Source organism: Mesocricetus auratus, unplaced genomic scaffold (genome assembly GCF_017639785.1).
Source record: "Mesocricetus auratus isolate SY011 unplaced genomic scaffold, BCM_Maur_2.0 Super-Scaffold_100007, whole genome shotgun sequence".
NCBI lineage: Eukaryota > Metazoa > Chordata > Mammalia > Rodentia > Cricetidae > Mesocricetus > Mesocricetus auratus.
Window position 1 is genome coordinate 35,501,700 of NW_024429191.1, and position 13,890 is coordinate 35,515,589.

The following is a 13,890-nucleotide window of genomic DNA, read 5'->3' on the forward strand; positions in this document are numbered from 1 at the left end:
CCATACTTTCAGCCCTAGGCCCTGAATGAAAAACTTCAAAATATTATTGCATTAGGGATTTGGTGTATCACATACTCTTACACATATGGCCTGACAATTCCAAACTCGTCTCTAAGGAATTTGCTGAGAAACCTAATAGTTATAGTCACTGAAGTTGGGACTCCTCGCACCCAGCTAAGTTAGGGAGACATCAGTGGCCATCGTGTTCAAGGATAGAATAGTCCCTAGCAGGAGAAGGAGTTACTATATTGAGGGCTCAGGTGCATCCGTGACCTGGCTGATATTCTCCACTTCTCTCAGCCTGAAAGACAGTAATCTTCTAGTTGGGTGCCTCTCTTCTTCTTTTGCAGGGTATCTCTTTTACTTTCATCTGGAAGGATAGCAACTTTATTTCTGATGTAAGGTGATACTGTACTAGTCTTAGTGGGAGAGAGGAAGGAGAAATTAGTTAATAAGGGTTTTTGCTGCGGTTGTCATGTTGGCTTGTTTGGAGCCTCTTCACTTTTGTTCTTGCATTTTACACATACTTGGAGTGACTTCTCCATATTGGACTCTGTACAACAGGAAGATGAGGACAGGAACTGGAGAGGTGGCTCCCTGGTGAAGAAAACTTACTTCATAATCCTGAAGGTCAGAGTTCAGATTCAGGCATCCACAGGGCAGGCTGAGGAGTGTCCCCCAATACCTGTAACCCCCAGATCTGAATTGTGAAGAGGCAATAGAATTGCTGGGGTTTTCTAGTTTCTAGCCTAGGTAAGAAGATCATGCTGAAGTTTTAGGAAGAGACCCTGACTCCAAGAAATAGTTAGAGATGGATGGAGAATATCTGACAGTTTTCTGGCCTTTGTGTATGCACACTGGTGCATGAGCTTCCCATACGAATGCACACTCACGCAGACAGACTAGTGCACACACACACACAGACACAGGATTGCACTAGTGGCCATGACCAATGCATATCCTTATTGAAGGTTTACTTCATTGCTTACATTCCTAAGTATATTCATCTCCTGTCTTATAGACATAGAGACATCCATAATGTAGAGTTTAATGGCTGATTGCCTTCATTCAGGAAGGTAAGGGGGTCTCAGCTTTACTCAATGACCCAAAACAAGTTGTTGCATTTCATCAGCTTATTTACTAATTTAGAAATGACCCTCTGTGGTTCCTTCTCTGCAGGCCAGCTCGCTGCATAGCAAATCATTTTTTTTCCTCCATGAAGATGTATCTGTCTCAGAGACAGAAAGCGTCCGGGCTCAGAAGCCCCTGAAGAGCTGTGAGAATGCACTGTACTCTCCCTTCACTATCTTGAGGGGAGTCACCTAATTTCTTATGACATAATGCTAGCCTGTGTCTGGCTGAGTTTGATGGTGGCCAGTGATACAATCCAGAGACAGCAATGTAAAATTCCTCTATGGATTTTTAAGTTTGGGCCCCTTGGATATGTATGAAATTATCTCACACTGTGTGGTTGTGTGCATGGGGATATTGCTCTTTCTGAGATCTTCTGGGCACAAGGATGATGATGGGCACTCCTTTCTGATGTAATTGCTCATAAATGGCCAACATAGTCACTTAGAACAGTGCCATGCAATGAGTTGATTTCCACCTCAGATTTCCACCCCACTTTCTGCTTCAGGGGAGATGCCCATAGCTCTTGGCACCAAGTTTCTAAACCAGCCTCCAGATTATAGCATATGCTCAGCCAGGAGTTGCTCCCTTGTCAACAATGAGCATTAGTGCAGCAGTTGGAGAGGAAGGAGAAGCCTTTGTCTATTAGGAAGCCCACAGAGCCTGGTTGCTAAGCAACCCAGTGTGGAGGCAGCAACCAGTGTGTACCAGGAGGGAACCCAGTGAGATGGGCCTGGAAAACAGGGAGAAGGCATTCTTTCTGCAAACCAGCTGAGGCACCAGAGAATAAAAGGAAGCTCCTCCAGTCTGGCACTCAGGTAAGGATGTGGAACAGAGGTGGAATCAAGCTGTGACTTTAGCATGGAAGTGTTAGGTGCCAGAGCTCACAGGCAACTCTCTTGTCATCTGTAAAACTTGGTGACCTTGAAGAGACTTTCCCCAGCCTGGAGTTTTTGACAGTAGGAAATAAACCAAGGAATCGGTTCCAGTGATCTTCCCTCACTTGTACTCTTGCAGAAACCAGCACACACACACACACACACACACACACACACACACACACACACACACACACACACACAAAGTCAAATGGGTCCTGAATCTGCTGTTTCTAACACCTTGCCTGTATGAGAGAGTGTGGAAGGAAGGTTATGTTGCTAAAAACTATGAGGGAAATGACATTTAGGGTTAAGTCCAATTTTCTAAATAAAAGGATATTTACTATTTGCAATCACTTTAAATATTTGTACAGTTCTGAATGTGCCATGATGCAGATATGGAGGAAGTTATCTTCTGTTGGCCCAAGTGCTGTGTAACATTTTACTTCAAAACTCCTAAGACTTAAGAACTTTGGAGAAGACACCTTAAAACGGTGGAAGGGAAGAGCTTCTGAGTCTGCCTGCAGAGCACCCAGGGCTCCGGCTTTCATGAGTTGTCACCCATGCTGCTGTGGGCTTTAGTGATGCACAGTGCCATTGAGATGCCCATGCTTCTACAACTAATCCCTCTCCAACCCTTCTGTAAGCAACCCCGACAAATTCATTGGTTCACCAACTTAGATTTGGTTACTTTAGTCTGTCTCCATTTCCCCCTTGGAAATAAACAGGCGTTTGTTCACATCTCTCCAGGAAAAGCATCGCACAAAAGCCAAGTTTCTCACATCTCTTCTGTCCCAAGATGCGTTCTTAACAAGCCTGCCAGCAGACCTGAAAGGCAGAATAGATGCCTTTGGAAATTAAGGTATGTACATATCTCCTCCTACACCGGGCTGGCTGCCATCCTCAGTATCCACTAGTGCTCAGCTTAAGGTTGGCAATGAATATATACCAAGAAAACTAAGGCACCGTCATTGTGAACCAATGTGCAGGGTGGAATACAGGCTGAGTGTGGCACATGCAGGCCCTGGGGACTGAGGCATGACCAGGAGAAGGCAATGGACTCAAAACTTTTCACGTTGGAGATAGGGATGTGTCAGCACTTCCTCACTTGTTTTAGCTGTTAGCCTTGGTCTCATTGCCTGAATTGTTTGACTGGGCCTCACCTATCAGTCATAGGAGAAATAATTTTATTTACGTGTAGACAATGCTTTGAGTTTGGAAGATGGCCTATAGGACCAGAGAAGCTTCAAACCTGACATCTTTAATTTATTATTATCACTACTATTTTACTTATATGTATGTTTCTGTGTGAGTACAGGTTCTACTGAGTCAAGAAGAAGGCACTAAATCTCTTGGAGCTGGAGTTACAGGCAGCTACGAGCCATCTGACAAGGAAGTTGGGGACTAAATTTGGTTCATACAAGAACAATATGTGCCCTTAGCCACAGAGTTATCTTACCAGTCCCAGAAACCGACATACCTGTGCACATACTTGTATGTGCACATGCAGGCAGGAACTAGAGGTAGACACTGGTTCTTTTACTTCATCACTGTCCTCCTTAGTTTTTGAGACAGGATCTCACTAAACCCCAATCATCAATTTGACTCACTTGTTGGCCAGTGAGTCCCAAACATCTCCTTGCCTCTCCTTCCCAGTGCTGTGATTGCAGTTGCATGCTATGTTACTGCCATTTTATGTGGGTGTTGAAGATCCAAATTCAGGCCCTAATGCTTGTGTGGTAAGCATTTTATGGCCAAGTTACCTCTCTGTCTTTGTTACATTTGTATTGCTGTGAGAGACACCTCGACCAAAGCATCTTATAAAAGAAAATGTTTAATTGGGGGTTTGTTTACAGTTTCAGAGAGTGATTCCAGTACCATCATGGGGAGGAACATAGCAGCAGGCAAGCAGGTGTTGTGCTGAAGCAGTAGCTGAGAGCTTACATCCTAACCCACGAGCATAAGGCAGAGAGAGATTTAACTGGCAGTGACATGGGATTTGGAATCTCAATGCCCATCCTCAATGGCATGCCTTTTCCAACAAGGCCACACCTCCTACTCCTTACCAAATAATTCCACAATATGGGGACCATGTATACAAACATATGAGCAACAGGGAACATTCTCACCAAACCACTACACTGCCTCAGGATGTGATATACTTGGAAACACCTAGTAGAGGTGAATGAACAATTCCATGTGGGTACAAGGCCAATGCCAGAGTAGAAGTGGAAGTTGATAGTATAGCAAATATCACACACACACACACACAACAACAACAACAACAACAACAACAACAACAAAGAGAAACAGATGAGTAATACACCTCAGCGACAGAACACTGGCTTGGGGCCTGTTGGGAGTTTACAGCTTTGTGCCGATGGTAGAACACACAAGCATTTTGATATGGACATAACCAATGGCCATAGCTCTCAGGGTGAAGGTAAACAGTCCTCTTAAATATCACCTTGTAGGTGGCACAGATACCCACTCCAGACAGTATGAGATTAAAGCTTCCTCCTGGAAGAATCCTGGCTGACAGCCTATCCCTGAAGACACTGCTTGTCTCAGAGCCCTTTGTATCTTTGGGTCTGGGTCTCCTGTGAGTTTCTTTTCTCTAGAAGGCCACATTTGCAAGTTCTTTCTTAAGTCCTTGTTACTAGGCTAGTGCCCAACCCTTTGATATTACAAAATGCTGTCATCTACAGATGTGTTTGTTTCACCTTAATGGCTCTCCTGGGATGCAAGTGGGCTGTATGCTGCAGATTGGACATTCTTGCAAGTCTAAAGTGCATGTGTTCTTCCCTGAATGCCCATTACCTCAACAATAGTATGGAAAGTTGACTTAGGTATCTGAATATGCTCTAGCACCTGTTTTTCAGATACTTTCCTCATACATTTTTAGATCTTTAACCATTCTATCTATTCATAAAAAATATTACTGAGTGTTTAGTAGGTTCAAAATACTGCCACAGCACTTAAAAACTCACACTGATTGATCAGGTTGCAGCCTTGTGTTCCTTTTTACATGTAATGGCCAGATATGAATAATAAACACAAAAATACCCAGTTATTTAAGGTTGTAACCATGACACTGTTTTGTACAGCGTAAATAAAACACCACAGAATGGGTAGATGATAAGGAAGAGGAGTTTATTCTCCATTTGGTTCTAGATGGTAGGTAGCAGGTCCAAGGCCTAATGGCTGGCAATTGGCAAACAGTTTCTGAGGAGTCACCCCATGAAAGAAGGTTAAAGGTTAAAGGGTAAAATAATGAGAAGGTTGGCAAATATGAAGAAATGAAGGGGTGCCTAACTCAATCTTTAATGAGCAATGTGCAGTTCAGGTAGGGAAGCCCTCATGATGACATTAGTTCTCCTGGAAAGGCAGAGCCCCATGGCCTCCCAACCTCTCCTTAGGCCCTGGCTCCCACTGCTGCTGCAATGGGGATTATGTTTCAAACAACTCAAGTACATGAAGCTATAGGCATGGCAGAACACACTGTAATGCCAGCATTCAGGAAGATGAGGCAAGAGGATGGTCTTGAGTTCCAGACCAGCCTGTGTCATATAGTATGACCACAACTCCACAAGAAATAAAAACATCAGAGACAAAACATTCAATACAAAAATTCTCGACAAACATTTCTATTTCTGACATGAACCTTTGGGGAACATGTTCAAGTCTAACATTAGTAAGCACTACAAAGTACATCAAAATGCAGAGGTTTCCCCCTGCAGTACAATAACCTCCAAAGTGCAGTCCTATTAGTTTTTCTTATTGTATGGTTGACTTGACTCCACTGAGCAGTCCTCCCTCAGGTACTGCACATGAAGTCATCCCTGTAACCACATTCAAATGAAAGGTTGCATGGGACTATCTTCCAAGATATTTTTTATCATGGGGTTCCTGTTGCCTATCACCCATTCAATGTTCCTGCACAAGATTCTACCAGCTCCCAAGAGGTGATTGCATTTCAAACATGTGTAGTTACCATCCTTCCACTGCTCACTCTTTCCATGTGGCTTGGTAAAATCCAAAGTTCAGAGACAGCTTGGGAGAGGACTACATGAAGACATGACTGTCAGTCCAGGGAGCTGCCAGTGTTTGGGAATCTGGTTACTGTATGTTATGTAGATATATAAAGTCTTTTGGAATAGTAGTCTTTGAACTAAACCCAGAAAACCATGAGGAAATCATAGCTGAGCGAATGGGACCAGCAAGATAGTTCAGCTAGTAACGCCTGCCATCAAGCATGATGTCCTGAGTTTGATGCCTAGGACTCACACAGCGTAAGGAGAGAACCAACTTCTGCAAGTTGTCCTCTGACCCCCACACATACACACAGCACTCTCCGTACAGCATATAACTAAAGTATAATAATTTTTAAAAGGTTCTAGGCAGATAAAAGAACAGATGGAGGTTTCTTGGGTGAGAAAAAGTTTGTGTATTTCAAATATCTTGATCGGTTCTCTCTGGCTGGACCTCTGACAGAAAGAAGTAGAAGAAACAAAAGGTTAAGAAGCCAAGGTGGCCACACTGGGCTTTTGTAGGCATAAGTTGGTGTTTGGGCTCGGTTTTATATGCACTGAGGCACAAAAAACATGTTTAAGACATAGAATGATCTGATGTGATTAACAGAAACAAAAGTCAGACTTACTTGTGAAAAAAAGATGCTAAGACATTTAGCCTAGTCTTGTCAGTAAATCAGAAACATAAAATAGGGCAGAGTTGGATTGAGAGGTTTAAATGATGACAGCCAGATGCAAAGTGAAATCCTGGAATGGAGGAAAATAGCTGTGGAGACATTTGGGAAGAATTAGGAGATTTAAGTCATACTGAGAGAAAGAGGCAATATTATCTTGGAGCCAAGTTAACAAAGCATCAGGGACACCAGGGTTTTACTTTTGTTTAAAGTAATCTCACAGTGTCTATAATGTGACAAAGACACATGTTAAAGCTTTGAGCTTTCTATGACCTCTGGGTGTGAGATTGAGAAGGTCTGGATTGCTTAGAAGTAACAGGTGGGAAGTGCTAAGAGTGAAAACCAGGCTATCAGGAAGGTGGTTGCTTTGGGTGCATATATAAGTCACTTTGAATGGTAACTGGCTGGATTTAGTGAGCAGATCCATTGGGGTTTTTTGGAAGTAGAAGGATTGGGACCTACTGGTAAACCACCATCTGAGAAGAGATGAAGTCCAATTGGAATGGCTTTTAGACTTGGGCTTGAGAAATGGATGGAAGTAGAGGCATAATCTGGAATGGGAAGAAACAAATGTGTGGCAAGGGTACCTGATCAAAGAGAGGTGTAGAGATGAGTAGACAGATGCCTATGGATGAGGGATTTCCAAGGAGATGTTCCATCTGAAGTCCTTAATCCCCTGGATGGGTTCCTATGGGTTTTGAGAGTTTTATAAAGCTGAAGCCTTTTTCAAGCAGAGTTTTTAAAAATCTGGTTAAGTCGAGGCTGGGTGAGCAGAGATGTATTTTGGAAAGACCCCTGGGGTGTAAAGCAGAATACAAGCAATACATCATACTGGGTGCCTGTGGAATCAAAGTTGAGTACCTGCACTCAAGGTGGTTCAAACATAATTCACTCTTAACCTTCAGACTAAAACTTATATCTTTGAAAAAGAGCATTGGCCACTATGTTCAGAAATCAGCTATCTCACAGAAAGATTATCAGAATTCTCTTTGCTAGAAGATATTTTCTAGCCAGCTCTCAGCTAGGTAAAATGTCCAGCTAACCCAAATTTCCATTAAATCTTGTGATAAAACATGATTTGTAGATGACCCGGAAGACTGCCTGGCTCGTACTGAAGTTTTACTAATTACATAAGAAAAAGTTCGGTTAAAAAAGGAGAATTTTTTAAGTAGTAAGCCAAGAATAGCACAGGTGATACTTTGGGCATGTCCCCACCCTTTGGGACTAGTTCATGGCCAAAGATTGTAAAACCTGAATAGCCAGACTTTCTGAAGGCGGCTCTTTCCAGTGTATAATTCTTTTAAACCTGGCCCGTGACCAATCTACCCAGATGCTTCGGGCTGAATCAGTCCAGATGGTTCTGTGAAACAGCCAAACTGAGCATTTCAGATGTGCTACAAATTTGGATACTGGAGGATCTCAGAATCTTCACTAAGTAGGAGACCTCAGGTACCAATTGCAGAGACCTGGAGACTGTAGGAATTAGGGAGCAAGGGTCAAACATCAAATGGGGAGCAGGTGTGAATATCAACAGTGACACAATTCTTCAACTGAATTCAAATATTCAGCATAGTTTCTTCATTAATGATCATCCAATTTTAATAAAAAACTTTTGGAATTCAGTGTTGTCCCAACAACAGAGTCTTCCAAGGTCCATGCTGTAGTAGTCTCAGTGAGAAATGTAGAGTGGGGAATGCCCGTGTCCCCACAGGCTCATGTGTTTGAGCACAGAGTTCCCAATTGGTAGCACTGTTGGGGGAGACTGTTAATGGCCTTTGCTGAAGAAAGTGTCACTTGGGGAAGGGGTGGGCTTTAGGAATTTTGGCCTCAACTTACTTTCTATTTTCCTACTTGCTTCTTGAATGCATTGTAATAAAACACAATCTGTAGATTAGCCGGAAGATTGCTCAACTCAAATAACAGCTTATGAGGCCTTTTATTTATTTATTTTTTTTATTTTCCAGTTTAAATTTATATAAGAAACAAGGTTGCTTCACAAATCAGTTCCAGGTCCCTCTCCCTTTCCCTCCCCTCTTCCCGTGCCCCCCCCATTATCCCCTCATTCCCCCAGGGAGGGTGAGGCCCTCCATGGGGGTGTCCATAGTCTGTCATTTCATATAGGGCAGGGCCTAGATCCTTCCCCAAGACTTCAAGGTGAGAGTGCACCTCACAATGTTCAATGGGAGTCCAAAGTCCATGTGTATACTTGGGATGGGTACTGATCTGCTGCCCAAGGCTCAATAGATTACCTAGGCCTCCTCACTGACACCCACATTCAGGGGGTCTTGATGAGGCCTTTTAAATAACCATAATGAGTAACAATTCCGTTAGCAGACAGCCTCTTGCTTCCTAGGTCATTTCTTCCCCTCTACAACAGACTGTATCTCCTTTGAAAGTCTAAGACTCAGGTAGAGCTATGTGAGATGGCACACATCTGTAATCCTAGCACTCATCAAGGAAGGTTGTGAGTTCTGTCCCATCATGGGCTGGATAGCAAAACTCTGCCTCAATAAAAACCCCAAACAAACAAATAACCAAAGCACTATTTACAGATGTTCATCAGTGGTAGAATGCTTGCTCCCTAGCAATGGGAGAGGGGAGACACAAAGAAGTGGGGTAAATAAACTAGATGGACAGGAAGCTGAAGAAGAAAGCAGGAATTGCATTAACCACTGGTTTAAAGATGTTTCCATCTAGTGGAAGAAGGTCTATCAAACATGTCAGAGAGCTTGGCCTTTAAATCATCAGACATCATGATGATGTTCACAGGGAGCAGAGCCTGCTGGCCGTGGTGCCTCTCAAGAAAGAATGCTGTTCCTATAGGTGAGAAGAGCCACATCAGAGATGAACACAGACCAGAAAACTTTCTTGTGAGATGTACCCAAAGCTGGGAACATACCTGCCATTCACAACTGTGAAGACTGTGACACTGGGCTTGATGCTTCCTTTTTCTGCTTCTTTCTTGGCATCAGAGCTTAAATACTGCTCTACAAAGTGTTGCATAATGCTTGATACCTAGTATGCCTTGTTCATGTTAGCTATTTTTCTTTTTTCCTTTTTGTTGTTTTGTTTGTTTGTTTGAGATAGACCATCACGTACTTCAGGTGATTCTTGAATTAACTGTATAGCCAATGGTTGCTTTGAGCTCTTAATCATCCTCCTTCGGAGCGTTGTGATCATATGTGTGCTGACATTCCTTACTAATGTGAATGAAGGAAATGCATAAACCACAATAAAGGGATAGCATCAGTAAAAAAATACTCACCAAGCACATGTGAATGACCTCATCACTGCAGAGACTGAGGCAGGGGGATATAGTGTGTGACACTGCTATTTGTAATGAGTTTCAGGACAGGTCTTCCTAGTCAATGTAAATAAGATCCTGCCTTTAAAAAGCCTCCCCCCACACACAGAGAGAGAGAGAGAGAGAGAGAGAGAGAGAGAGAGAGAGAGAGAGAGAGAGAGAGAGAGTCTTTCTTTCATTTCCCGATTCATTGTTTCTCAGAATGCTGTGTCCAGGCAACATGGAGAATCTGGTTGCACTGAGAGCCTTTTGGCATTGACAACTGCTCAGCTCTGAACACATGGAGCCACGAATACAATGACAAACACTTGATGTTTTTTTAATCACTCAGCTCAATCTGATGACATTCTTCTTGAGTTCTCATGGGACTTATGATGACAGCTCATTGGGGATCTGTTCTCAGCTTTGGGGGAGTTGAATGGCTTCAGGCTGAAGACCACAGTCTCAAGGCTGGTAGCTTAGAGACAGTACAGGTACAGATGCCATCCACCCTGAGGTGACTGTGTGCTGTCTGTGCTTGTTGAACCTGTTATGAGCACATTTCTTAGGAATGCATTTCCCCCTTCTGTGTCTAGAATCTGCATTCTTTAAAAATTTCAGAGTGTGTGTGTGTGTGTGTGTGTGTGTGTGCGCGCGCGTGCACGCGTGTGGGTGCAAGGATATGCAGTATCCATGGAGGCCATCAGAGGGTATTAGAAACCTAAATCTGGAGTTTACAGCATTTGTGGGCCACCCTGCATGGGTACTGGGAGCCAAAGTCTGTTCATCACCACTGAGAAGCAAGCTTTCTTAAATCTCTGAGTCATGTCTCCAGCCCCCAGAACCAGCTTTCATACATGGACTTGAACTCATCAACTGAGTAGTATATTCCTTTAGGTAACCCTTTCATTGCAATCACCCTTCCCTGCTAGGCCAGATTTCACATACTGCCCACTCTGAAGGCAGTGGAGGACTCTTGCCAGGAGGAAATGCCTGTAATATGTCAGAACATTTAGTGGCACAAGCATCTACAGGGCATATATCTTTCTATTTGTTGATGGGAGAGCTGAGATCCAGGGAAGGCTGGGTTGGCTAGTGAGAAAGAAAGGAACTGCTTTTCAGACTCTCACTTCAACTCTAATTCCGGGTCAGTTTTGTTTCATTTTTCTACCAGGCAAGTCCAACCTCTGAACATCAAAACATGATGTCACCATCTACATCATTCATACTGGAGAAGCAATGGTGTGTGTACGTGTGCGTGTGCATGTGCGTGTGCTTGTGCATGTGTGTGTGTATGTGTGCGTGTGCGTGTGCATGTGCGTGCGTGTGTGCGTGCGCGCGCGCGCGCGCGCGTGTGTGTGTGTGTGTATGTGTGTGTAATGAATTAGAAAACAATCACAGAGGAAGCATCATAGGTTTTAGGTTCATGGTTTAGTGTCGGTCCATATTCATGACTCTCCTCAACCATGCATGGTCTCATGCTGCCCGATGCTTATGAGTTGGACACTTCTGGCTCAAGAAGTGGAATACATCACATGTGTGTGATGGAGGGGAAAATTAGAAAACAGTGGAAATGCATCTGCAAGTCACTATGGGTAGCAAAAGGTGTACTAGGAGTCTTAATGAGGGCACTCGAAGGAGGACAGCCCTCTTAGATCCCAGTTTTAAGGCAAAAACCTCAGGCCTTGCATTCCAGGAAGGAAAATTGTTAGCTAGTCACTTGAAAATCTTTTCATCTCCACAGTGGTGATGTTATTTTTTCCAGCATCATGGCTTCTTGAGAGCTGGGGGGGGGTCTGGTTGTGGTGCCTAATATAATCTTTCACTGAATATATTCCTTCAAATTTAGTGTCTTTGTTGACAGCTATTAAATGCCCGGTTGACACTAGACATCAAAGAATAGGAGAGCTCACATTAGGTGCTGCAGATTCATTTAGTATTCAAAGATAACTGCTGGAAAAATAACGGCCAGTGTGGATTTATTTTCAGGATGAGTGGCTGGTTGCCATGTGAATCACGGATCCTGAGTTTATCCCCTTCACCAGCCTGCCAGAACACTCCAGAGCCCTTTGTTTGGGACTATTCCAAGACTGGTTTTTAAATTCTTATGGCAGTTTGATGATCTCAATGCATGTAGATTGCTCACATGGGTTTACCTCTGTAGCATTTGTTCTCCTCTGCTGTGTATATGGCTTTAGTTATCTAGCTAGGTAGTAGCCCTTGCCTGTGACATTGTTGGATGTGGTTAGATTCTGTTTCAACCTTTCTTGTACTTGTAACATCAAATATTGGAAGAGCCGCTGGAACTCTGGACTTCTTCCCTAGCTCTCAGGGAGCCCAGTTCTCAGCTTGATGCTGCTGGTCTTGGGGAAGTCAGAATTGTGGTTAGCTGGGAGCCTGCTTTCCTCATGCCCCACCTTCTCATCCTTTCCTGTAGAGCATCAGTGTGGTCATTTTGGACTGAAAGTTGAATCACAGTGGTGACACAGGTGAAGTCCATTTTTCACACTCTTGGCTATAAAGGGTTATTAGGAATGATTCACATCGGAACAGATTATCTGGGACTGGAGCCAGTGCAGTCATCAGCCTTCTTTTTCATCAGTGGCAACAGCAGAAGCTTCTGTTGTTGTGTCTGTGTGCTCCTGTGTGTGGAAACCAGAAGTCAGCTTCCGGGATCATCTCTCAGGTGCCATGTACCTTGCTTCTGAAATAGGGTCTCTCACTGGCCCAGACTTCACCAAGCAGGCTAGTCTAGAAGGTCATGAAAGCCCAGGATCCACCTGTGTCAATCTCCTTAGCATTGGAATTTTCCATGCCTGGTTACTATATAAATTGTTCTGGGAATCAAACTCAGGCTCCTGAGCTTGCATGGCAAGCATTTTTCTAATGCAGCTATCTCTTCAGCCCTGATGAAATGGATTTTATTTTAAGGACCGTATTTTCAGTTCAACTTTAAACAGCTGTTGACCAAACTGAATCTGGAGCTCCTATTTCCTAACTCATTTCCTTCCTTCCTTCATTTCTTCCTTCCTCCCTCGCTCCCTCTCTTCTCCCTCCCTCCCTCCTGCCCTCTTTCTCTCTCTCCCTCTACCCCCTGTCTGTCTCTTGTGTATTTTTGAGACAGGCTCTCACAATCTAGTTTAGGGCTGATCTTGAGTTCATAAACCTCTGCCTCTGCCTTAACAAATGTGGGGAGTTCAGGTTACATGCTTGAGAGTGACCTCATATCCAGGAGCATTTGAACACAGTATAACTCATAGACAGACAGCAACAGTCTCTTTCTCATATACTGGACAGAGTTCAACACAGAGATGCAAAAACAACCAGGGACGGGTCACTATTCAACCCACCCTGATCTGTAACTCCTCAGCTTTCTTCATTACATGCCTCCTATCTATGACCTCAGCTGTCTGTTTCTATTTCTCTAATTAAATTTCTGTCTTGGTAGGCAGGGATCCAAGCTTTCCCTACCAGCCAGGGGTATTTGTGATTCCAGATCTGAACAGAGTCTGTTTGCGGTCCCAACAATAGTCTTTTACCCTTTTCATTTCTTTTATATTATGTGACACTTGAGAATGCCTTTCATGGTGTTTGCCTCACTGTGATCCACCCTGGATCTGTCGTCAGGCACATTAGGAGTCCCAGGCATCACATGCTAGACTCCCTGAGTCCATGGTCTTGGAGTTTGTGTTGTCTCTTTGTTTAGAAACAGTGTCTCTCTATGTTTCTCAGGCTGGCGAAGAATTCACTATGTAGCTTAGGGTAGCCCTGAGCTTACAACCTTCCTGCCTCAGCATCCATTATAGATGTTTTCTAAACTATGCTTGGTTGTGCACATGTGGGTATATGTTTATATGTATGAGTGTGTATTTACGCAGGTGTATATGTGTGTA

At 43.6% G+C, this 13,890-nt stretch overlaps 1 long non-coding RNA gene across 1 annotated transcript in view; it reads left to right on the forward strand.

The window, feature by feature from the left end:
* Positions 1–1,829: 1,829 nt before the first annotated feature.
* LOC121141340 overlaps positions 1,830–13,890 on the forward strand; it is a 45,238-nt gene continuing 33,177 nt past the window's right edge. The window contains exons 1-2 of the long non-coding RNA XR_005878223.1: positions 1,830–1,949; positions 2,760–2,871. This is a non-coding gene — a long non-coding RNA (uncharacterized LOC121141340). The remainder of the gene's footprint in view (positions 1,950–2,759; positions 2,872–13,890) is intronic.